A 27,077-nucleotide genomic window follows, 5' to 3' on the forward strand; every position below is an offset into this window, starting at 1 on the left:
TAAACTTTCCGAATCTTAACTCCATAGTTGTAACTTCTTAAGCTATAATCTGCTCATTCTTGGGTTGAATCCCTTTGGGGTAGGTAAGTCAAACTAGTGAAAGACCTAGGGGCAGTAACAACTACTTAATGAGTACTTATAAGCTAGGCACTTGTATTTAAGGACCTTTGCTTATTTCATTTAAGTCTAACCTTAGTCCCAGAGATCAGTATTATTACCATTCTTGTTTTATAGACGAAGAGACTGATGCTTCGGAGAGGTGAAATAACTTGCTGCCAGGTCACAGAGTTAATCACTGCACTAAGGTTCAGATGAAGGCGTGGTTGACTCCATACTGCCTCTTAGCTGTCATCTCCAGTAATACGTGTCCAATTTTTCAAGTAATAAAGTCTTTTGCAGTTCCTGTACTAGGGGTTTGGGATATCCACCCCGCCCCTCAATGATTCCCAATATCAAACAAAGTCGTTCACTTTTCAGAAATGTTCTAAAAGCCACTGTTCTTTATGCTAGGACTCTTACTTAAAATGTAAGGTGTGCTTAGCGCGGGGAAGTTGGCCGAAAGGAGGGGAATGGGGCTCAGGAGGCAGATCGACGCACCCCACTCCTCGCTGGGTCTGGCAACAGGGATCCGCACGCCGGAGGGGCCCCTCAGAGCAGCTTCGGCTCCATCGGGGAGGTGACAGGGCTCCCTGCGTTCGCACAGCGCCGTGCGGAGCCCCGCGGGCAGCCCCGGCGCGCAGTCGGCGGGACCGGCGGCGCGGGGCTCCCGGCGCGGGGAGGGGCCGGCGCCTGCCCCGCCCCTCTCCTCGGGGATGCCGGGATGTTTACACTCCTGACAGCGGCTGCCGGGGGAGGAGGAGCGGGAGTCGCGGGAGGATGGGCCGCCGCTAGGCTCGCACTCGGGACGCGCCTCGCCGTGCGCAGGGTAGGGGCCCGCGCCTGCAGCGAGCGTCCGCGGGGGCGGCGCGGCGGGAGGTGGCGATCGGCTCCCGGCCTCGCAGCCACAGCCCCCGGCCCAGCGGGCCTTTCCGCGGCGCCGCCTGGCCGAGCCGCCCTCCCGCCCCGGGTCTTTCGCGGGCAGGAGATCGGAAAACTCCCAACTTCCTGGTGAGTGGCTGCCGGGGTCTCGGGCGCCGGGGTTGGGCCGCCCCGGCCAGGTGGGGCAGCCTGCGGGAGCCGGGCGGGGAGGGGGAGGCCGGGAGGGCGCGGGGCGGCCTCCGGGATCCCCACGCCGGGGGAGGTGGGGCGGGGCGCGCCGCCCTCGAGCTGGGTGGGGGTTTCGGTCCGGTTCATTGGCCGTGGCGGGAGCGGGAACTTGGTGCCTGGCGCTGGCTTTGGCGGCCCGAGGCCGCCGTGGGCGCCGCGGTAACTAAGAAACTCCGGGGCCACCGCGGCGGCGGCAACAGGTCTTTGGTTTCAGGACCAGAGGAACTTAGGCGAAGTCCCGCCTCCCACCCCCCGGCTGCTGCTCATTGGCGCCGTCGGTTATTTATCCGTCGCGGATTGGTCAGGTCCAGCTGTCAGGATTCGGCAGCAGCCAGACTTGAGAGGAGTGAAGTTCGCGGAGAGAGTGGGTGGTGGGAGCGGTGCTGCGAAGGGAGAAGCTTCAGTGGCTGGAGAAGTACAGGGAGGACGGCCTAACCTGTCGGAGAATGGGCTTTCTCGGGACCCTGTCGGGATCAGCAAATGTGAGAGAGATCGCAAGGCAGTAGAGATGGTGATGGTGGCAATGGAAAGTAATTACTTTGAGAATTGAGGCCAAAGTCAGAGAGACGAAGGGGACCCCACAAAAGAAAAACGAGAAGACCACATTGTCTTAGGACAGTGTCAGGAAACAACACAGCAACCTAGAGGATGGTACAGTAAGATCTGAAGAACTCTTGTTGCCTCTTTCCTGTGTACCGCGGGCCTTGGGAGATGATGTGTCAAACACAGATCGTGCTCTCTCATAGCTGTAGTCCTTATTAGGGGTAAATACTAAAAATATACTTACTTTGCAGTAGGTTCTCTCTCATCCTCGAGCAGTTCTGGTGACGGAACTGAAACTCTGAAAACATCACAAAAACGAAGTGATTTTCCTCGACCACTGATCGTAAGGACGCTGTTGAAAAAAATCGAATGCGTGTAATTCGTAGAGCGTTGTGTGCCCATCATGACTAGAACCATTGTTTCTAACCCTTACTCCGAAGAGTTTGTAGTTTCCAGAAGTATGCACACGCCGTGTAGGCAAGAGCAGTTGTCTTGTCAGGTTGCTTTCCGGGATAGAGTACAGCATGCACATGTGATAAGTCTGTCCTGGGGCTTGAGCTGCTGCGGGTGTGGTCGAAGAGTGGGATAGTATTAGGGACAACCGGACAAAACACTGAAAACGGTGGACAGTTCAACAAGAGATTCAGTTAACCCTGTCATACCTTGTGGCAAGTCTTACTGCGTGGACACCGAGTATTCTTGGCTTTATAGTATTTGGCGAAGGCCAGTGCACTTAAAACAGTGGACAGAAGACTTAAGCAATTATCTCGTTGCCAGAGGAAGGAATCCTCTGCTACCCTCGGGAGATCCAGTCCACAGCTTGCTTCACTTCTAAAACCGCAGCATCTTTCTGTTTGGTCCTAGACTGGGAGCTTGCTGGGGCGGGGAAGAGATGTTGGAGCTTTGAAAAATTGCCGCATGGAGGAGTCAAACGGACTTTGAGAAGAGGGCCCGCAAAATAAAAAGGAGAAGGAACCCCTAGTGTACGCGGGCCGCTTTTTCTGGGGGGTGGGGAATCCCAGGACCCTCGGAGAGGAGCGGGCCTGAGATTCTGCTCTGAGCCGGGAGGCCCCGCCCTCTGCAGCAGTGACGGCCTCCGCAGCCAATGAGCGGTGAGGATACTGCCGTTCCCTGCTCGGGAGGGCGGGTACTTCCTACCTCGGCCCTGGGCTCGGAGGAGGGAGAGAAAGTTCCTCTTCCAAGGATGTCCGCTGGTTGAGGGACTCTAGTGTGAGGGATGAGAAATAAATGCGTAAAAGTAAAGGGGTGGAGGTTCCAGTTTCTTCTGATCCCTCGTGCACGTCTCGCTTCATAAATGAGCTACATCTTGAACACACTTCTGCATCTGAAGCTTTATGGTCGTTAAGAAGCGAAGGTGGCCCTCAAATTAAATGTCCAGATGGACTGATGGAGTTTTACTCCGAAATTATCTGTAAATGAAAACCAAAGAATGTCAGAATCTAAATTGTGAAGCTTTTCCACAATACTTGGGAGTCTTGCCACGGTTAAAAATCTTGATCAATTTAAAAAGTAAAGAGCGTAACTTGAGTGCAGATTTATTCTATACTTGAAACTATTTCGGTTTATTTATGAAGATCACACCTGTAGCACCTTCCAGTCCCTTTCCCACTTACACATTTTCTTGGCTGGACAATTTCAAGAGCTCTTTTCCAGCCCAATAAAACAGCACTTACTCCAAGAATGAGGAAAGCACATCTGGTGTGATGGCAACATACTGGTGGAGGAGGGGAGATTTAAGGCCAGTATTATAACATAACCCAAATCATAAAAATCAAAATTGTTTTAAATGACCAGAAGTGCAGTTTTAGTTTGTGTAAGTATTTAACCTCATACGTCCCTCCACTTTGTCTTCCTGGTGGTTACAATTGACAGTTTTGGGCTCTGATTTATCACCGCAATTTAGGTATTCTTTTTTTCTCATCTATTGTGCCTTTACTGAAATGTAGATTTCTTTTTTTCACTTAAAGATGTGGTCTGAGATATCATTAGAGAGTTTACTGAGTTTCTGGAACCAAACTCTCTCATGTTTTAAAATGTGTCTTTGTAATGTTACAAATGTAGCCACATTGGGGTATCTGGACAGGAGAGAATAGTGATTACTTAAATGCAATTTTGGAAAAGAAGTTGCTTAATTAGATAATAAGTTGCAAAATTCCTTTCAGGTTTTGTTTCCTTTGATTTTTTTTTTTTTAAATGGGCTTTGGTATTTAAAAAATTTGCAATGTAGCTGCAGTTGCACAAAGCTGCACTTTGTCCACATTCCTGGTTTCCTTCAATTAAAATATTTGTCCCTTCAGATATTTGCTCTAGTTAGTACAGTATGCATAAAACATGGCCGTATACTTAGTATAATACTTGAGGGTGTCTTGGAAATGACACATATAGTTATTGTTTGCTCTGAATTGCTTTATCAACAATTTATTGACAGTTCCATAAATATATAGCTAGATGTCTTAAGAAGTTTCTTCATACTTTTGATTGTTTCAGTTTACTTCCTCCTCCCCTCATTTTTGAAGGGAATATTGGTGAGTAACATTTAGTTATATGACTATAATGAAATATATTTATTTGCAGGATATAATGGCCACTTAGAATATTTAAATATATGTAAAATTAATGTAGAATGATTCACTCTTAGATTTATAAAACTTCTAAACTGCTGATTCCTCTTTTGGTGACTAATAGTTTGATTATCTCTGTATGATACATTATAGGTCTATATAAAATATTTTTTTCATTCTGATGAAAACACTGAACAAACCTATTTCATGGTTTTTAGTGAGTGGTGGGAATGAGAAGGACTGATGATCATGAAGTATTTCTTAATTTTCTTGTGCAGGAAAGCTTTTTTAAACTTTTGTCAAGATAACTGCTCTGCCATACTGTTTATATAATGTGCTTACAACGAGCTGTTTTGTATTAGCTATCCAAGGTGTTAATCAAAACAGTGTATAAATGAATGAAACTTATTTAATGGGTCTGTAAAAATTTAGAAATACATGTTTTCTGTTACTTCATGGAAGTAGACCTCTTTCTGTAAACCTTGCCATTGGTCTTCTGTTGATAATCAGTGTAAGTAATTAAAGGTAACTTTTCCACTCCAGGCTGCTTTTGTATAGAACAGGAGTTTGTAAACTTTCTAAAGGGCCAGCTAGTAAATAATCCTGGCTTTGTGAACCATGTGGTCTCTGTCATTATAGTCATGGCCAGTACCTGAACAGTTGGTCATGGCTGTGTTCCAATAAGGCTTTATTTATACAAATAGGTTGGAGGCCCACCCCAGCTCTAGAATATAATACCAAAGATCTAAATATGATTTTTGGGCCATTGATACTTGACTTGATGTGGATTTTCCACAGCAGTATTTATAGCCTTTTTTGTTTCTTGAACTCAAAACCCTGAGATCAAGACCTGAGCTGAGATCAAGAGTTGGAGGCTTAACCAGCCAAGGAATCTGGTACCTATGGCCTTTTTTGGTTTTAGACATTTTTGACAATCTCTTGATCTTTCCCAATCCCCTCAGAATAATGCCCACTTAATCATACCCCAGTTTTCATATCAGAGACTTTGTAAGTATATGAACCTCTTTTAGATTTATCTACCTTTTCAGGGTTTTCTACCATTCTTTGCTCCTTGGGGATCCCACACCCATCCTGTGACATTGAATGACTATGTAACTATCCAGCTTCTTCCTTACTAAACCAAGATGAAATCTGATGTCATATATTTAATCTTTGCTTGATTGACAGATAATACTAATATAAATGTATTTTAGTGTGTTTCTTTAACTTATAGTTTTCATTTTAAATCTATTGGAATGACCACCTTTGTTGCTTTTAGAAGGAGTTTCTGACATGAGCGAGAGGGTAGGCAGACTTTTTTTTTTTTTTTTTTAATGAAAAAATTGACTTAGTCTTTTATAAAAGACTTTTCCCCCCAGTTTAAAAAAAGAAATACTGGAAAGGGCCTGTTTGTGGGAGGGCCAGCAGTCAGGGTGTGTGTAGCCTGGGGATATGTGGGTACCTCCTCCCTTTGTTTGAAGAATTGGCTGTAGGCTGACCTGGGTGCAGCTACTGAGAAGCCTGAGAATAGAATGGAAAATGCAGCAGCTTTGACATCACTCCGTAGAGTTTCCTAGCCCTAGCCAGGAGTGGGTTTTGGGTGTGCCAGAATTTTCCTCTCTCAGTGGTCAGGTAGCGCCCAGGGCATTCAGAGCTACCAGGCTAGTTGCCACCAGCTACAGTGAGCCTCTTTATCAGAACCTGTGCACAAGTATCATTTTCTGTTTTTACCATGAAAAACACTAAGCCCAGGTTTGTCTCCTTAGTTGAGTCACTTGATTTGTTGGGACTATAGTTCTCAGTTCAGGTAAGATTGCTTTGAGGAATAAATGAAAACATCTTTGTAAAAATAGGATAGTAGGCTCTAAGTGTTAGTTTCATTTCACCTCTTTCTGTTTTTAGATGTTCCGCAGTAGGAAACGATCTGCTGTTCTCAGTTTTTCTGATGGCAGGCTCCATTGCCCAGCCTGGGCCCAGCTTCCCATTCTGCCTGGACCCAGCTTTATCTCATCAGGCTCCTACCTAGCTTTCCTGCCATCTCTACATTCTTTACTTGAATTCTTCTTCCTCTTTACCTTGTGATTTCCATATTCATAATTAAGTGGTTCCCATGTTTGAGTTCATGTTTTTATGTTTTTTGGAGTATGGGAAGAAGGCATTAATTCTTGGTTCCTCACGCAGGAAAAAGCACAAGAGGTTTGGCGGGGCCTTATATTTTGGACAGTAAAAAATGGGAGTTGCAAAAAAGATCCTTAAGTACTGATTAAAAATGGCAAATCTAGTAGTCTTATAATTTGGCTTATTAAAAAATCTTTAGAATGGGGCGCCTGGGTGGCTCAGTGTGTTGGGCCACTGCCTTCGGCTCGGGTCATGATCTCAGGGTCCTGGGATCGAGTCCCGCATCGGGCTCTCTGCTCAGCGGAGAGCCTGCTTCCTCCTCTCTCTCTCTTTCTGCCTGTCTCTCTGCCTACTTGTGATCTTTCTCTGTCAAATAAATAAATTAAAAAAAAATCTTTAGAATGTTTTCCTCATATTCTCATATATACCTGGCATATCAATGTAATTTTTGTTGTGGTTTTAACCATAACAAAGCCACATATCCTCTATTACATTATGATTGGGAAAATTGCATAGATATGTTTAGAAAAGTTATTGTACTTCTAAAAGGTAAGGAATTGCATATCTTCCATTGCCTTTTATATCTAACAGGTGGACCATATAGTAAAATAATTTGATATGATTATACTGTCAAAAAGACACCTAGACCTGGAAAGTAGGTAATATTTTTAGGCAAATGGCATGACCTTATCCAAACAATTTATTTCCAGGCATGGTTTGTTATTTAACAAATACAAGTAAATTGAAAGATAGACAGGAAGAATGCTTATTGATGGCTTGAATTTATGGGAAAAAAAACTGATGTTTATTCTCAGTTTCTTATGGCGGCCTACCAATTAACTTCTTTGTTTATAGTCTTTGGTGTTAGAACACACTAAGAATAGTGTAGTGGCAGGGAATGTATTCAGTAAAAACTGACATTTTTTAACATCTTCAACATATATCTAAAGTTTTAATATAGTTTATACATTTAATAAGTATTTTCGTTGTCAAATGGCATATTGTTTTCAACTCTGCTTTATCATTTATGACCTTGAATGTTTAAAATATGAGCTGCTGATAAAGAGTTGTATTTGATTAAACAGTTCTCTTGTTCCATAATCATTCTCTTTGTTTTTGTAAAGGAACTTACTGCATTGTATTTAATAATATTTGATGGTTGTGGGGCACGGGGTACTTTGATTCAGCAAAGTTTCCCAATACCAGGCCACCAAGGGAGTTGCTGCCTCATTCTTGATCTTAAATCGGCCAGTGTGAGAGTACACAGTCTCTATCCTGATGAAGACACATCCACGATAAGGAAGATGCTGCTGTTTTGGCATCTCTAGAACCATATTCTGCCTGCCGTGGTCCAGGAAATGGATGCTCTGGGCACTGGCTCTTAACACCTGTATTAGTTCCCTAGGGCTGCCCCAACAAAGTACCACAAATTGAGTGGTGTAATGCAACATAATTTTACTCTTTCATAGTTCCAAAGGCCAGAAATTAGAAATCAAGATGTACACACAGCCATGCCGTCTTTGAACGCTCCAGGGAGAATGTGTTCCATGCTCTCTCTTAGCTTCTGGTGTTGGTAGCATTCCTTGATGCTCCTTGGCTTTAGATATTTGTCACTTCCGTCTCTGCTTCTGTCACATGGCATTCTTCCTATGTGTCTCTGCTCTATTAAGGTCAGCAGTCACTCTTGCACTTTAACAAGCTAAATCGATACTTTTTTTTCCAGATTCTTCAGCATACAGATTACAGATTTCTGATCTTTTTGTTCTGAACAGAGTATTTTAGGATTGTGCAGAAATTATACCCAAGAGATAAAAGTGCCCAGGTTATAATGTACATATGTAATCTGCACTTAGTACTCTTTTTAAAAAAGATTTTATTCATTTATTTTAGAGAAAGAGTGCTCACGTGCACATGAGTGGGGGGAGGGGCAGAGGGAAAAGGAGAGACTCTCAAGTAGACTCCCCGCTGAATACAGAGCCTGATGTGTGGCTGGATGCAGGGCTCCATCTCATAACCTTGAGATCATGACCTGAGTCAAAATCAAGAGTCGGCAGCTCAACCAACTGAACCCCGCAGGCACCCCTGCAGTTGGTAGCCTGTTGCTACCACAAAACAGCTGTTCCAAACTCAAGTTTTCCATTTACCATTATCATCTTATAGTTTCTTTTAGGAGACCCAAGTGTATGATTCACTAAATCAGTTATTTTCAGAACTGAAAGGAAACTTTTAAATTATCTAAACTGACCTTTTCATTTATTGTGAGAATAAATGAAAACCCAAGGATGTAAACTTGCTAACCCACACTCTGCTAGATTCCGTAACAGTCAATATTGCCTTGTGTTACCTTTGTAATGTTTTTGATAGTAGGCACAGTGATTTCTTTTTTCCCCCACTTCTCCTGAATTAGCAGAATCTTGCTCTGTTCATGGTACTTGCTCGATAGAGACTTGCTGGTGGAGTGATGACAGTGTGTCTCCGATTGCCTACATCAGGGCCTTGATTTAAGTTGCAAGTATTTGAGTACCTGATCGCACAGGGGTAAAGTATTTCTTTTCCCTCTAAAATGAGGAACAGTAGGGTGTGTTGCTGTAGCCTCACTATTTAATAGGATCCAAGTGGGACAAGAAATTTACCATTATGGAGGCCAGGCCCAGGAAGGAGCGTTTAGTTAGAGGCAGTTCATAGGATACTAACGGCTAGAAAGTTCATGAACGGTTGTATGGTCAATATTTCATAAGTACATACTTCATTATATTAGACACCCTGACTCATAAGAGCCAGCCTTCATGTTGCTTGTCATTTTGGTATATTGAAAATAACTTATGTGCCCCCACTGCTTCTTGTATATATGCCTGAAATGTTCTGCAGTGCCACTGACCAGTTTCTCCCTCTAATATCTTCTCTTCTTGCTGTGATTCAGAGATCGTGATTGGCTCTGTCTCCTTTACTTCTATAGCCATAACCATCTCTTAGAAGTTGGTTCTCCATTTGTTTATATGTTCCCTGTTTCCCTGAAAATTCTGCTTTACAAAGCAGAATGTTTAGAGATTAATCAGATGAATCCTAAAGGATTTATTCATGATTCCTTGGAAGAGTTATATCTGTTTATACATTGAAGATGATTTGCAAAATTTGTACAGTTGTTCAAGAATATATGGGTGACTTTTTTGCTACCACCAAGATAAGTTGTATTTTCAAAGGATTTGTCCTATTACTGCGCTGCTCAAAATGCAAAATGTGGTCCTCAAAATGTCTGTATCAGAGATTCTGATTTATTAAGTATGAGCATTGGCATTTAAAAACAAGTACCCTGGGGGTGCCTGGCTGGGTAGTCTGTAGAGCATGTGACCCTTGCTTTCAGGGTTGTCAGTTTGAGCCCCATGTTGGGTATAGAGATTGCTTAAAAATAAAATCTTTAAAAAAATAAAATGTAAACAACCGAGATGATTTTTACAATAAATACAGATTTGGAAAGCCACTGGTCTGTGATGGGAACCCACATTGAAATAAGTGCTGAAGGTGATTCTAATGTAGGTGTTCCTCAGGACACACTAAGAAATGCCATGTGGTCTTTTAAAAAAATATTTTTTAATTAAAAAAATATTGAGGAGGGCACGTGTTGGGATGAGCACTGGGTGTTATATGCAACTCCAGCAAAAACTTATGATATACTATATGCTGGCTAACTGAACATAATAAAAAAATATTTATTTGTAATGAGAGCCCATTCCTACTGCCAACATTTCTGGCCTGGGGTGTGCAGCCCTTTGGAGCAGTTTATATCTAATAATTAGACTCTTCTAGCATGTGTAACCTGTGTCTCAGCTTAAACAAGGGATAGGTGTCATTGAAATGATGGTTATAAATCAATGAAAATCAGTTAGATAAAGTATAAATATTTTATAAACAACAATTGAAGTAATAACAAACGAGAAAATTCCACTTCAAACAAGTAAAAGAAAATAATACTTTGTATTAGTTTTTGTTCTGTCCCAACAAATGGTCCCTTTTTAATGTACTGCTTATAGTGCATGCTGTTCTCACCATTTTTGGCATTTCTACAGTATTTCTCTCAGCTAGGTGTGAAAGCTTACCACTTCCTTACCTCTGAGATGGTTTGCTTTTTGCTTAAGGCTAATAGCCCTTTGCCTGCACCTAGAGAGTTTGCCTCTAGTCACCATTACCTTGCTTCTACCTATAGTTCTCAAATTTGTTTCTGGGCTTGGCTGTACCAAGCTTTTATGTCTTGCGTATCTGGCCATGTTGGAAAGTATTCAAGAACATCATGATGAGTAACTTGTTCCTTTTTCCATGACTGCCTTATTTCCACTGATAACAAGTGTCTGGTACTTGAGTTGCTTCTAACTTCCCTCCTTGTCATTAGATACAGATCTCTGCATGCAAGTTGTGTTCTTTATTCAAGAAAGCCTCCTTGGTCATTCATTCATTCATTCATTCAAATTCATTCATTCATTCTAATGTTTGGTCATTTAAAAATTACTTTCTATTGGTGTTTTTTAACATGTTTTCTTAATTTGGAGTTCATCAAATCAGTCCAGGCCCTTGTTGTTGTTTTTTTTTTTTAAAGATTTTATTTATTTATTTGACAGAGAGAGATCACAAGTAGACAGAGAGGCAGGCAGAGAGAGAGAGAGAGGGAAGCAGGATCCCTGCTGAGCAGAGAGCCCGATGCGGGACTCGATCCCAGGACCCTGAGATCATGACCCGAGCCGAAGGCAGCGGCTTAACCCACTGAGCTACCCACGCGCCCCGGCCCTTGTTGTTTTTGACCCCATTTCTATTCCCATCTTTTTTCACATAGTAAGAGGCAGCTTGATAAAGAAGGTATTGAAGTCCTGGATTAAGTTCAGTTCATTTTTATGTCTTTTCAAATGCCAAGCACAGAGTCCAGCTCTTAGTGTGAACTAAATTAATATTTATAGTACTCAGTTTAGGAGTTGAGTGTCTAGCCTAGGGGAGAGCATTGGTAATGCGATGAGTAATTCAGATAATAAAATGGAGCCTGGACTGTAATGATGCCATGAGGATGTTGACGTAGTATATATTGGGACCCTTGTCCCAGTATGTAGTCCTTGATAAGGTAGTGCTACTACCATTCCTAGGCCTTTTTGGTTCATGTGTTGTGTTGTCATCTCTTGAATGTCAGTATTTCCACAGTAGGACATGAATGCCCATTTTTCTTTCTTTCTTTCTTTTTTTTTTTTTTGTGAACGTTGTGGGGGTATTTGCATATGTTTTTCAGAAGATGATCCAGTGGGTTGGACAGGGTTGAATGTTAAGCTTAGTTTCACAATGAGGTGAGGTTTCTCTGAAGTTGGACGATTTATATGCCTGCAAGCCGAGGGACAGACCATTTGATCTCTGGGCATCTCCAGCATTTGTAAGATGAGTGCTTCTGTGATTCTCTTCACTTTATTTGTTCTTTAATGTTCTCCCCATTTTCCTACTGGGTTGCAGCAATTCATGGGCTGAAGAAGGAGAAATTTGGGGGTTGTTGGTAGGTAGCTGGGAGTGAGTAATGAAAAAAAAATAATCTAAACAAAGATCTAGCTTTATGCTTTTAAAAATATTTCAGTTTTTATTAATCACAGAATATGGGAGCACAGGAATGACCACACACTGCGTCCTTTTGCCTGGCTCTACATTAGAACCTCTGCTTTCAGCCTGACCCTGACCTATCTTTCTAGATTCACTTCTTTATACTCTTCTATATTTTAGTCATGTTTGACCATTTTTTTTTTTAAAGTTAAATTTTATACCCTTTATACCCTTTCTGGCTTCACTACTTTATGCATTTCTCACTCCTTTTAATGCCTATTTTCTGTGCTTTAGCTATTCAATCTCGCTATATTAATATAATCTTCATCCTTTAAGGCTTTTCCCTAGTATAGTGAATATAAACACATCCTTCTGCTTCTTTGGGCCTTTAATACCTATTGACTCTCCCTGTAGTTACTTGTCTTAGCTTCCTTCCTGGAAAATAAGCTTCTGGAAGGTATGAATCATGTCCTGTACATACTTGAGTTTCTTACAGGGCCTGGGACCATCTTTGTCAGAACTAGCCATTCAGGGGATGACAGGTGATTGCCTCCCAGTGGTGATATGGGGCAGAAGGTCTGGGCAGATCCTAGAGTGAAAGAATGTCCAGAACAATTGAGCAGTTGGTTTCAGGGAAGTCTGTGATGATGGCCAGCTGCATGTCTCTGCAGGGCCCATAGGGCATAGTATGAGGAACATCTTACGTGTGATAGAGAAAGATTGATCAGTAAGTAATAAGTGTCGGGATATTCAGAGATCTAGTTTGAGAATCTGAGTTTGGTATCTGAATTTTGAATTTAACTTCTGGAAGATCTCAGAATAGGATGACATGGGAACCAGGACTAGGATAAATGCGTAGACATGAAGTTGGTAGAAATGAGAAGAGTTATGGAGTCAAGACGGGTAAGTTTAACAGGTAGGTACAAGTTAGAGACCGGGGCAACAAGGAACAAATTGAAATTAGGACATGAGGTTAAAACAGGACCAACAGTCAGATTAATTTGTTTTGAGCCTGATTTATTAAACCGTATATTACATATCCTTACAGCTCTCTTCCTTAGAGGCAAGCCCATTCCTAGTTCAAGTTCAGCAGCCAGGCAACCTCTCTCTGCCAAAAAAAATGCTGACCATGTTGTGTTCACCAAATGAATCCCGTTTTGATGTTCTGACAGTCCCCTCATGAGGAAAACATTGAACTGAGTTAAATAAAGAAGTAACTAGGTTACTACTGGAAATTAGTCCCCTCTTAAGTATAACTACTAATTGGGAATTGATGAAGGTTATCCTTTGATTTGTGGCCATCAAATGCTGATCTAGAGAAAAAGGTGGTTCCACTTCAAATAGATATATTTTATTTAGTATATATTCGTTGCTTTCATTGCTGGAAGTTTAAAAGAACAATCACAATGTCAATAATTATTTTAAAAACATTTAAGGTACTTAGAAAAGGCCTGTGTCAGGTGGACCAAAGATACAGTGTATATTCATGAATTAATGGACAAGTACATAGTAAATGAATCTAGAAAAGATACCCAGATATTGCATTATGAAAGGCCCCACATACAATACTAAGAAGATTGGCCCCCTTCCTCTCCTTTAATATGATTGTAAAGAGTTATTTGTACCTTTATGTTTTCAAATTTTGATTGTAATAGCAATGAAGGCTGTAGTGCTTTGATATCTTTTCACTGGTTTTTAGGTGATCATGTATCAGGAACTAGTGTCAGAATTGAATCAAGATTATTATAAAGGCAGCCATGAGGTAGATTTGTTAAAAAATCTCTTAAGAAAATGTGTTAAGGGATATATGAAAAAATTAAGTTTAGACTGGAAAGTCCAGGCTTTGGTGATAGTACAGTATGCTTTAAGTTTACCAAGAAAAAGTGTTATTTTGTTTTTTATAAATAAAATATAAATAAAAATACAGTAGGCTCTGTTTTTATAAACAGAGCCTACTGTAGTTTCTGCTTTCTTTTTTCCCCCTTTTGAAATTTAGTATTGGGTTAGATTTATTTATGTATTTATGTTCTTATTCAATCTGTGTATGGTTTTTTTTAAATTTATTTTTTAATTTTTTTGAAGAACCAACCTCAATACCTTCTACCCACTTAAGGTTTTTTTGTTGTTGTTTTGTTTTGTTTATTATTTTTTGTTTTTTCCTTGCTTAACATCCTTCACTTACTATCTTTGGAATAATTTCTAATCCCTTCGACTCTTAAAAATATGATTTGGGGGGCACCTGGGTGGCTCAGTGGGTTAAAGCCTCTGCCTTCGTCTCAGGTCAAGATCCCAGGGTCCTGGGATCGAGCCCCGCATTGGCTCTCTGCTCAGCAGGGAGTCTGCTTCCCTTCCTCTCTCTCTGCCTGCCTCTCTGCCTACTTGTGATCTCTGTCTGTCAAATAAATAAATAAAAAAAATCTTTAAAAAAAAAAATCTTAAAAAAAAATATGATTTGGGCCCTTGGCTCTTGGCCTCTGTTGCGTCAGACCCTCCTGTCTTATTGCGTTACTTGTGGTTCCTTCCTTGCTCCCTGCTTTAGTCAGGAATGTCCTGCCTCTTTTCTGCCTGGTTAGCTCCCACGCATTCTTGAGAACTCACTTCCCGTGTCTCCTTTGCAAAGCCTTGCTGACCTGACAGCCTGCTTAGGCACCTCTCTTGCCAGTTTTTGTAGCAGTTCCCTGGGATGGTGTCTGTCAGGATACTTGCTTCCTTATGCTCTAAAAGTCCTTTCTTCTGTCTCTCCTGGGAATAACTTGAAGGATCCAAACTGCCTGAATCCTTTTTGTATTCCCAACAGCTGTAATAGACGTGTCAGTTGTGCTCAAAAGTGGACCTACGTACTGAATGGGTTGGAGTAGTTAAGAGAGAGGAGGAGTCTAGGAGGGCACACAGTTTGGGCAGGGGGCCTGAAGTTCTAGCACCTTTTTCTCCCTACCCCACTTACCCCCACCTTTGAGTAACTGTGGCTTTAACTGAAAAAGGATGAAATAAAACAATTAGCAACTTCACCTAGGACATTTTATTTATGCTGTGTTATTTGTTGCCTCATTGAGGGTACTGCTTTATATAGATGGCTCTCACTAAGTGTGGAAAGGTATAGTCTTCCATTTTTATTGGCATATTTTCTAATTCTTTTGCAATTTTGACTTTCTTCATAATCTTTTATAAGCAGTAAGTAGTATGATCAAACTTTGTCCCGGTATGGTTTTAGAAGCCTTCTCAGGTATTCTACAAAATGTGTTTGCAGCTGGCCTTTGCATGTCATTTTAGTGTTAAGATAACCATATAGGTCTTCCCATGCGGAGTACCTACAAATCAAATGGCTATCAAATGGTATATACATTTCTTCTTGTTGGCTAGAGAAAGTGAGAGCTGAAGTACTCTAAGATACAAGGGAATACAGTTTGCTTTAGTCATAGATAAAGTTGTCATAGTGCCTAATGCTGATGAAGAACAAAAAAGAAATCTTAACTGGATCAGCTTAAAATTCAGAGTCCTGTTGTTTAAGCAGAGAGTAGAGAATAACGTGTTCAGTTCTCATTGATGCTACATTCATCAAAACTAGCCAAGTGTGGTGGGAGGAGGAGGCCTCTCATGTTGAGTTTGGGCTGTTTGAGGGATATACAAGTGACCCTATCTAGGCAATTGGTTATATGGAGCTGGAGCTCAGCGGTGAAGTCTTGCCTGGTGTAGAGCTCTGTCATCAGTGTAGAGGGGCAATGGATTATGTGGGGTAGCAGGGAAGTCTGTTTAGAGAAGGTGTGTCAGAAGTCCTGTGCTTCCTTGCTCACTTAAAAGAAGATAAATAAATACTCAATAAAATACTGAGAGAAACTAAAAGTTAACTCATGTGTTGCTGTCTGACTTTAAGTATATACTATGTAAGGTAAGGTGTTTTGTTGCGAAAACCCAAATAATGCCATTTGCATCCTTAATAAAACAGTGCTTTTAAAGCTTCTTACTCTTTGCTGTCTTTCTAAGATTTTATGATTCTTTGGTTAGAGGATTGGATTTTCATAGATTCAGAAGGTTTCTGAAAATAAAATTTAGATATCAATTATATATAACTATTTTAGTGTAAGTCTATAATCACTATTAACCTGATTTTTAATTTTTTTGTGAGTTATTTATATTTCAAGTCTGTCATGTAAAATCCCAGATAGCTTCTGATGAACAAACATTATGTTTATTATTCCTGTTGCTAATTTAAAATAACAATCCTGGGGCGTCTGGATGGCTCAGTAGGTTAAAGCCTCTGCCTTCGGCTCAGGTCATGGTCCCAGGGTCCTGGGATTGAGCCCCACATTGGGCTCTCTGCTCAGTGGGGATCCTGCTTCTGTCTCCCTCTCTCTGCCTGCCTCTCTGCCTACTTGTGATCTCTGTCTGTCAAATAAATAAATGTAATATCTTAAAAAAAATAAAATAACAATCATTATTCTTCGGATAGTATTTCCTTAAAATCATAGTTTCACATAGTAAGTGTGCCAGAGAAAGTACATTTGTTTGTATATCTGTTTGTGTATGTTAACAGACACACGGACACAGTTTGGCGTGATTTCGTGGTCTGTGAAAAAGAGCAGGAGGGGATTGCAGGATGGTGCCGGTCACGACTGAAATAACTTGGCAGAGTTTGGTGAGAAAGTTTGCTTAGCAGCTGTCTTGGTTAACTTTGTATAATCCACTCAAAGGCTTTTTCAGTTCTGTGATATCAAGAATAAAATAGCAGCAACTGCATTTAGTTTCTTAGAAGGCTGATTTTATTTTATTTATTTTTTAAAAAAGATTTTATTTATTTATTTGACAGAGAGAGAGAGAGCGAGAAAGCAAGAGCGAGCACAAGCAGGGATAGCGGCAGGCAAAGGGGGAGAAGGAGAAGCAGGCTCCCCAAGGAGCATGGAGTCTAATATCCTGTGACCTTGGGATCATGACTTGAGCCGAAGGCAGGTGCTTAACCAACTGAGCCACCCATGTGCCCCATAAGGCCAATTTTAAATTATAAAATATAATCATGATTTACCTTATAAGTAAATACATTGAATAATACTTTTATTAAAGTTAGGAAACTTTTGTGTAACCTATGAGTAAATGGCTTTTACATACTTGCTTTTTTTCCTCCTTTCCTAATTTTCTCTTAACTTGCTTTGCGTTGGAAGTCTCTGCACAGTAAAAAAGAGATGAAGAAAATCGAGAGATACAGTTGTTCTTCTGCTTTCTTTCTGAGTGGAGAAGAGAGTGGGCAGGAAGCGGGAAAAGGCAGTTTTCCCAGAAGTAAAGTAACACACTAGCTTTGTTTTTTAAACACCGATTATGTCCTACTAACCTAATTATCCATTAGACAGACTCTGTTTTTAATGACTAAGTCAGATCTCAAGAACGTTTTGAGGGTCTGGGTGAGGATTGAGTGAAAGCGTTCACTGGACCTGCGTTGGGGTCATTTTTTACTGCTTAGTTCTAGGTGTCAGTTTACTTGTTTAGTTTTTAGGACCATCAAAAGAAATAATTGATAAATCTTTTTAAAACTATTATGGTTACTATAAACTGTAGTATGTAAAGAAAAAAGGATTTTGGAAATTCAGGAAAAAGTACATAGAACAGTGCCTAGTAGAGTGGGTATGTGAAAAAAGCATGAATAAACAGCAATTAATAAGCTTTTAAAAATAAGGATAAAATATACAATCATGTGTTAATTCTGGAAAAAAATCTATTAAAATTTCCCTTTATTTAAATGAGAAGTGTTTTTAATTTTTTTCTGATGACTCTTTGGTTAGTGAGTACTTGTTACAGACCAAAGTCTGTTAAAACAAATGACCTTACAATAAATAATTCATAAAAATGGAAGCATTTCCAACTACTATTATGTATTCCACAGGGTCTTATCAGCTTTGTTATGATAGAATTCACTGCTATGAATTATTTAGTACAAGGAATTCAGTAGGATGTTTTTTATAATCAGGTTGGGAAATGGGTCCAACCTATTTATCGTAACTCTTTATTTGTGTGGGTCTTTTTAGCCTGTATGGTATCGTTCAGTTGCCATGATTTTTCTAGTGTTAACAGCAGAATGGTTAGCTTAGTAATCATGTGCTTTTGCCAGGGGTTAGTTGTTGCTATGTGAGTAACTGAATGACATAGCAGAAATATAAGGGAAAATTTATTATATTTGTAACCCACAGTAAACTAAACAAATGGAAAGTCTGTGTAAAGCTTTTGGGCCAAAGTTCTTTGAAATGGCTGATAAGGGATCACTTGTCTTTTACATCCTCTCAGGGAGATTCTTCTGTAAAGATAAACAGAAAAGATAATACTGTCTTAAATTTGTATACATATCACTTAACACTTTTGAGAAGCGTTAATATTTTATTCTTCCAACTATTTGTTGGCCATAGGAAGCTCCTGTATTGGTTACTCTAAGGTAAGGATTTAGACCTTCCTGTCACCACATGCTATGTGCTTATTATGAACCTCCTTCAGAGGGAACTAAACTGAGACGTAGGGAGGATAGCTGGTTTTTAATTATTCAGAAGTAGATGCTCATGTAAATTCGAATTAATTAGGACCTGAATTTTTGATAACTTCTCATTTTCTGAATTTGATTATTCAACAAGTACTTATTAGACCTTAATATGTATTGGAGGTAAAAGGAAGAAGAAATGGATTCTGCCCTTAAGTAGTAGTTGCTATAGTGTTGTTAATGATTAGGACCTCAGATGGACAGATGACTGATTCACTAGAATACGTTAAGACAAATATTTCAGAAGGTATTTACAAAGCGCCACTGATTATTATATTTTTAAAATATTTTTACAAATTATTAGAGAAAGAGTGCATACAAGGGAACACAAGTACATGTGGGGGTGGGTGGGCAGAGGGAGAGGGAGAAGCAGACTGCCCGCTAAGCCGGGATCTGAAGCTGAGCTCTGTCCCAGGACCCTGAGATCATGACCTGGGCCAAAGGCAGATGCCTTACCAACTGCACCACCCAGGCAGAGGGCCACTGATGATGAAGCAAGGTTGGCTGGGCAGACTGGCTTAGGAAGGGTGCTGTCAGTAAGTTAGCACAACCTCTGTCAGAGGCACACAGGTATGAAATAGCCTAGAATTTGGAGGAAGTATAAGTGGTTATGAGGGCCGACTACAGGATTTATAAGAAGGAAAGCACTGGCAAACCAGAAGTAAGGCTAACCAAAGTGTGTTTCATTCGTTAAAGGAATATGCCATAACTAGATTTTCATTTTAGGTAGATCATTATGGTGAGTGCATAGAGTGGGAATTATATTGCCAACGTCAGGCAAAACAGTTGATAAGTTAATAGTAGTAGCAAGAATTGTGAGGGTTCAGGATAAGCAGAGAGATGTTTGGGAGGTAGAGTGAGTAGAGGACCTACATGGCGTTGAGGTAGTAAGAGGGTCTGCTATGACCTAGGAACTATATGGGATGACTGGGTGGCAATGCTATTCACTAAGAAAGGGAGTAACAGTGTACAATGGGTTGGAGATCTTCCAGATTTTAGACATTTCTGTTTTGGCAATCAGGCAGAAAGAACAAGTAGCGTTGGAAATGAGGTTCCGGAGCTCCTGGTGCATAAATCACCAGTGTGCAGGAGGCAGGTTATGTGCCAGCTGAAAATTTATTATTATTGATTTAAATAATCAAAGGATGAATCATTAAAGGAAACCTGAGCAAGAGAATCAGCAGAATTGCTTATTGATCATAGAGCAAAAGATGTATTTTGTATAGAAATGAAAAAGGCAGATAAAAGAATACCCTTCATGCCCCTTAGAGTGGTGAATCACATTACTATCTTGATTTATTCTAAGCTGGTACTAGATGAAGTAATAGCAAATACATACACACTTTTTTTTTTTTTTAAAGATTTTATTTATTTATTTGACAGACAGAGATCACAAGTAGGCAGAGAGGCAGGCAGAGAGAGGCTGGGAAGCAGGCTCCCTGCTGAGCAGGGAGCCTGATGCAGGCTCGATCCCAGGACCCTGAGACCATGATCTGAGCTGAAGGCAGAGGCTTAACCAACTGAGCCACCCAGGTGCCCCTACATACACACTTCTTAACTGTAGCTGACAAAAGTCACTGGAACTGGTATCTTTATCCGAGAAATTGGAAAGGATCAAAGTATTCTCTTTGAACACTTTGAACACAGCAACCCAAAAGGCAAGAAGTGACGGAACAATTGCTTTAGAGGTCTGCAGAGAACAAAACAGAGGGTTGTGGCCAAAAAATTGTATACGCAGTCAAATTATGGTTCATGTGTGAGGAAGATGGAAGGGTATTTTTAGATTTTCAAGAGTTCGAGAAAATGTATTGCATGTGTGCTCTTTAAATTTTTTTTTTTAAATGAGAAAAAGTCAAATGAGAAAAGTCAAAATTGGGGAAAAGGACATTTTTGTCCAAAAGCACTGGGAAATAAGCATTGAAACAAATTAAATGTAGAAACAAGACTAAGCAGTTGTTATACAGGATTGGAAATAGTGCGGAGTACCGGAAATAACTCAGAAAGATAGGCTGTGGTTGTAAGATTTACAGTCTGAGAGCTCAGGGATAGAGTGTGAGGGGCAAGTGTCCTGGTATGATCAGACGTTGGCCAACCTGCATCAGATTGTGTATCATAAGATAAATTTCATTTTTTCCTTTGATAATCCACCAAAAAGTGGTGAGTGAAGAACTATAAAAAAATCTGGGAAGTCACCATTAGTAAAATTTAAAATAAGAGAAGACATATATTTGTTTTCTAAATAGCTAGACAAGGTTAAAGATTATGGCAAGAGATAGAAAAAAGAAAACCAGCAAGGAAACAAGAAGGTTTAAGAAAGACAAGTATCAGCAAAACAGTTTACATATAGTTTATTATATTTCCCTTTTAAAAGACTGAATAAGGCTAAAAAAATGATCCTCAACTATGTGCTGTTTTTGAAAGGGATATTTAGCACAAATAAACCTAGAAGAGTTAAAAGTAAAAAAAGGTAGGTCAAGATTTATTGGGAAAACACCACAGAAAAGGCAGAAGAGTAACAGTACAAATTCCAGAGTAGAATTTAATGAAGAAAAGAACTAACTAAGGTAAAAGAACAGTTTTTTAAATTGACTGAAGATGTAATAACTTAACAGACCAGTAACTATGGAAGAATTAAAGTTACACATGTTGCCTTCACAACAGACTTCTAGGCCTGGCTTTTAATTTTTTTTTTTTAAGATTTTTAAAAAAAATTATTTGACAGAGATCACAAGTAGGCAGAGTGGCAGACAGAGAGAGAGGGGGAAGCCATCTCCCTGCTGAGCAGAGAGCCCTTTGTGCGGCTTGACCCCACGACTCTCGGATCATGACCTGAACTGAAGGCAGAGGCTTAACCCACTGAGCCACCCAGGTGCCCAAGCTTTGAATTCTTAAGGTGGTTTTAAATTTGGTCTAATGGTTAAGTGACAGGAAATTTATAAGGATTCTTGAACAGTCAAGGGATATTATGAATACTATTTAAAAAAGGATTATTCTGTTTTTTTATGGCTGAGTAATACTCTGTTATATATCATATAATTGTATATATGTAATAATTACACAAATTATAAATTCAAATGTTGCTGTGTACAGGGGGTACAGATATCTTTTCAAGTTAGGGTTTTCATTTCTTTGGCTATTTTCCCAGAAGTGCAATTGCCGGATCATATGGTAGTTCTGTTTTTAATTTTTTGAGGCTCCTCCATCCTCCATTTTAATTTTTGAGGATTTTTCCATAGTGGCTGTACCAGTTTACAATCCCACTCACAGTGCACAGGGATTCCCATTGTTACACGTCCCTGCCAGCCTTTGTTATCTCATCTTTTTGATGATGGCCGTCCTAATTGACAATGGCTGTTCCAAGAGGCATGAGGTGGTATCTTACTGTGATTTTAACTTCCATTTGCTACAATGTGGATGGACCTTGAAGGCATTATACCAAGTGAAGCAAGTCAGCGAAAGAATTACGGTATGACCTCACTTATATATGGAATCTAAAACCAAAGAAACCGAAACCAAAAATAACCAAATTCATAGAAAAAGAGATAATCAGATTTGTGGTGACCAGACGCAGAGGAGGGTAAGGAGAGGAAGAGTTGGAGGAAGGTGGTTAAAAGTTACCAACTTCCGGTTATAAGATAAATATTACGGATGTAATGTATAACCCAACTATAGTTAGCACTATATAGGAGAGTTATTAAAAGAGTAAATCCTAAGAGTTCTCATCACAAGGAGAACTTTTGTTTTTTTTCTTCTGTTTTTGCTCTCTATTGTGTTTATATGAGATCATGGATTCTTGCTGAACCAATGTAGTGATCATTTTAATCATTTCACAGTGTATGTGTATCCATCATACTATATGCCTTAAACTTCTGCTGTCAGTGACTGCTCAGTAAAACTGGAAAGCCCCAAGCGTTCTCCTGGTCAGAAGTATTATCCTTGGTAAAGTAGGATGCATAAGGAGGACTCCTGTGGTGGCAGAGCTGTTTGTTCATGTAGGAAACTCAGGGACCTGAGGCTGGATCAGGATGTGGTTGGATTTTGAGCTGAACAGTTTTCCTATGGCCTTAGGACTGCCTTACTGCCCATGAAACTCTAGCCTTGAAATGTGGCTTTGCAGGGCCTGGGAACATTTCATTCATATGCAGATTTCTGCAGTCTTTCCGTTTCCGGGAAGAAGCTGCTGTTACAGCCTGTGTCTGTATATAAACACACAAAATAGCCTGGATGTGGTAATGCTTTAGAGGAGTCGGGAAATCTGAATTCTAGTGTTTTCTTCTTACGTAATCTTGGGTTAAGTCCTGTAGCTTTTCTCTTTTGAGTTTTCTCATCTGTCATCCGGAATTCTTTCCCATTCACTCCACTGTGAAGTTTTGAGAAGATACCCATGAAAACTTCTTTAAATGTACAAAACTGGTTAAGTGTGTAAGATGTCAGTAAAGCATATTGGTACTCATTTTGCTGGAAGAGTATGTGTAAACACAGAATTTGGAAACTAAAAATCATGGCAATAGGGAAACATGAAGATTTTTTTTTTCCTTTTTTTTCTTTTGGGTTTTCAGTCGCAAATTAAGAATGCACTTTTAAATAACATTTAAAAGCCTTTGCATTATAGGGGCGCCTGGGTGACTGAGTTTTGTTGACTATCCCACACTTGGTTTTGGCTCAGCTCATGGTCTCAGGGCTCAAATCGAGCCCAGCGGTGGGCGGGCTCAGGGCTCACTACCTTATCTTCTGCTGGGAATTCTGTCTCCCTGTTCCTAGGTCCATGTGCCCTGCCCCCTCCTGCACACAGGCAGGCTTTCTCTTTCTCTCTCTCAATAAATAAAATATTTAGAAGCCTTTGCATTACAGAGAGAGAATTAATGTGCAGTGCCATTATGTAATAATTCAGAATCAGTATTTATTTTGCTAACATTTTGTTACGTATTATAAAATAGTGTAATTTATTCAGGATATACACTGAAACCTGTTGTTTTAACTGTATCGCTAGATGAAAATATGACAAAAGAGGTTTGAATGAGTTTTCTTTTTTGGTAAGAGTTTGCTTGAGGGATGGGCAGGCTTTTCCTCATTTAACAGATGGCATAGGAAGGGCACTGAGAAGGCAAATGGATTTCCTAAGCTTGTATTTGCTGGATGATGATAGAGGCAGGGCTAGAATTCATAACTTTTGTTGTTACCTAACATATTTTTCCCTTTTGGGTACGGCATTTTCTTGTTGATAATTATGACTGTGTAGTAGTTTTTGGTAATCATCATACTCTTTTAGGAAAATAGTCAAACGAAATGTAGCTTTGCTTATTGAATGAGAACCCACATGAGGTATTTTGAAGAGGACATATAATTTCCATTTTCAGAAAACAAATTCTCAGGCTTATTAAATAATTTTATATTCATACAGTCGCAGTCGTTTACTGAAAGTGTGAATAAGTAATGGCTTTGTAGCTCACATGTTTTTCAATGTTGATTTATGATAGGAAAAACTGTTTAAAATACTTTATGTAATGATGCTTTAAACATACACTTATAATGTGATTGACTTTTTAAAAAAATATTATTTTTTAAAGTTTTATTTATTCATTTGAGAAAGAGAGAGACAGCATACTAGCAGAGGGGAGATGGAGATGAAGAGGGAGAGGGAGAGGGAAAAGCAGACTCTCCACTGAGCAGGGAGCCCAGTGTGGGGCTCAATCCCTCCAAGATCATGACCTGAGCTGAAGGCAGACAACCATTGGAGCCACACAGGTGCCCAAAGATTGACTTTTTTTTTTTTTTTCCAGATTTTATTTATTTATTTGACAGACAGGGATCACAAGCAGGCAGAGAGAGAGGGAAGCAGGCTCCCTGCTGAGCAGAGAGCCTGATGCGGGGCTCCATCCCAGGACCCTGGGATCATGACCTGAGCCGAAGGCAGAGGCCCAGCCCACTGAGCCACCCAGGTGCCCCCAAAGATTGACTTTTAATATGAGAGAAATATCAGTGTGGGAAAAGTTAAAAGGGGGTAAGTTATGAAACTGAGAATGTCACCTGTTTTATATATAGTTTTCCATTAACTTTAAGCACATGGTAATTCCCAGGCTACTTCGAGGAGACTAATAATTAGAAATTGGAATCTTAGAGCATTGCATCTATCATCTTTAAATAATTCAGAAAACAACAAACCCAGAAGTATTAACTTAATTTTTTTGTGAGGTCAGCTATATACTTGATATGTCATTCGAAGCAATCAAACCTTTTTCCTTCTTGGTATTTTGTTTTTCAAATTAACTGACCATTTATTGACTGTTCCCCAGTAGTGCTGTCTTCCATGAAGACTTTAATAAGGGATCGCTTGGGAATTAGTTGTGCATTCCTAGGAGGCTCTGTTCTGTGATAATAACAATCTGTAGCTGCTGTTCCACTTGAATAAAAAAAACCTCTGAATTTATACAACATGACTTATTTGTTTATTATTTGTTTAAGAAATTAGTCTTGAGTGGACTTTTGAGACTGGAAGGGATTTTGGAGATCATGCAATCCAGTACCTTCATGTGATCTTTGAGGTAACTAAGGTTCTGAGGGATTGGTCAGATGTCACAAAGAATGTGGCTTAAGAGTTACCGCCTCTGTGTCATATTCCAGTGTTTTTCCCCTTGTATTATTTGTGTTTGTGAGATTCTCCTTTATAATATTGGTAAGATTCCCAAAGGAGTAAACAGTAACAAAAATAAAGTTCTAAATTAGCAGGTTGCATGATTCTTAGAGTTCATGCAGTGCCATAATGGAAGAAATGATTATTTGGAAAATTCTACCTGGATAGTGGACTAATCCACATAATGAATTTAAACTGTATTTTAACGTTTACCAGCATACGGCAAATCATTTTCCTAAAGGTAGCATGTGAAAGGGTAAGTGCTTGAATTGAAATAGAGACCTTGTTAAACTGTGTCAATTAATGAAATAATCACATTTGTTAGGACACTGGGTTTTATTTTTAAATATAAAAAATGACAAAATGTACCGTTTAAAAATGTCTTTGTGTTTGGCATATTAAACAAGATATGGGTAGATGTTCTTTAGATTTATCTCTCTTTGATGGAAATAAAGAGTGAAATAATCAAAAGATAGGCATTAGAAGTCAATAGAGGGTATCAGAATAATCAGCTTCTATATACTTGACCATAATGAAGATTTTTGCCTAAAAAACTGTAAATCCCAGAAGAGTTAGATGTGTACATAATCTCTGATGGTTAGCTTTCAGTTAGGGAGGTGTTGTTGGACATACATTAATGGTTTCACCATTCTAGATTTTTCTCTTTTGTTTAATTGTGTATTAAATAATAAGTAGATCAGTTTGACCTCTATTTCTAAGTGGGCAAGGCTGCTTTAATCTTAGGCTTTGAATTGGAAAGAAAGGAAATGGACGAGAGTAAATGTATGTGTGTGTGTGTGTGTGTGTGTGTGTGTGTGAGTGAGACAGAGAGAGAGAGAGAGAGAGAGAGAGAGAGGGAGAGAGAAAGATTTGTGTATGCCTGTTCTCTTATTATGGCCCAAGATTATAATCATGAATTAAGACTTAAGGTTGGTTTTCTGGTTGGTATTCTTGCTGCTAGACCTGTGGCTTTAATTGCTGTATTATGAGTAATTAAGCTATCTGGAAAAGAACAATGCAGGGCTTTTAGGGTTATTTTTAAGATTATTTTTTGGGAAATAGTGCTTCTGTTTTCGGACTTTAGGAACTGTTCTTTTAAACTCTTTTTTTTTGTTCTGTGCTAACCACCTACTTATGGACTTTCACACACTCTAATGTTTCAGTAGATACAATCCAACTGCTGATAATCAATAGTTATTCATTTTATCTTGTGAAGGCGTATTGTGGAAAAAGAACTGTGGTAAATACGGTGGGAGATTCAGAGGAATCCACGACAGCCTTTGTTATCAAGGGCTTTAAAATCTGGACTGATAGTGTCATTAACAGTATAAGGAAGGTCCTTAGAGGCTCAGAAATATGCCCTAGGAGAGGGCTGCTACTGGGACATCAAAGGAAGGGGAGTTCTCTTTTGATTTGAATGGACTCCCTGAAGGTCCCATGGGAGCACAGGGATTTGTGCTGTGCTTTGAGGGGAAGCCATTGCGGTAGATGAAATTCGGATTTCTAAAGCTCAGAAATGGCCAGTTTGGCAAAAGTAGTGGGACATGAGGCTCTGATTCATTTCCCTTATAGATGCCAAAGTGGTATTTGTAAAATGAAAAACCAGCTCTATAACTCTCCATCTGAGAACCAATCTTGAGATTGTACCTAAGAGCCTGAAACTTGAGAGTTTTAAAAAAATTTTTACTGGCTGTATCTCTGCCAGATGCTTCTGAACACTTCTTCACTAGGTTGTGAACTCTTTAATGGAAAGGTCCATTTGTTGTTTATCTTTTTATCCTTAGTACCTGCCAGCTTCAAAGAAGAAAGTCAGTACATTCCTGTTGAATAAATAGGGGCCTGCAATCCAGGCTAAGGAATTTGAACTTTATTCTAAAGATAGTGGAGAACAATTAGAGATTTTTAAACCGAGGAATGACACAGTGGA

At 39.8% G+C, this 27,077-nt stretch overlaps 1 protein-coding gene across 2 annotated transcripts in view; it reads left to right on the forward strand.

The window, feature by feature from the left end:
• Positions 1 to 875: 875 nt before the first annotated feature.
• Positions 876 to 27,077, forward strand: part of LOC111151021 (NIMA related kinase 7) — a 149,857-nt gene continuing 123,655 nt past the window's right edge. For both annotated transcript variants that reach the window (XR_002640835.1, XM_022508726.1), the window contains exon 1: positions 876 to 1,107. The gene's annotated coding sequence lies outside the window, so the exon portion shown is untranslated. The remainder of the gene's footprint in view (positions 1,108 to 27,077) is intronic.

The sequence above is a fragment of the Enhydra lutris genome, unplaced genomic scaffold (assembly GCF_002288905.1).
Source record: "Enhydra lutris kenyoni isolate GAN:26980312 unplaced genomic scaffold, ASM228890v2 scaffoldscaffold25, whole genome shotgun sequence".
Classification (NCBI taxonomy): Eukaryota; Metazoa; Chordata; class Mammalia; order Carnivora; family Mustelidae; genus Enhydra; species Enhydra lutris.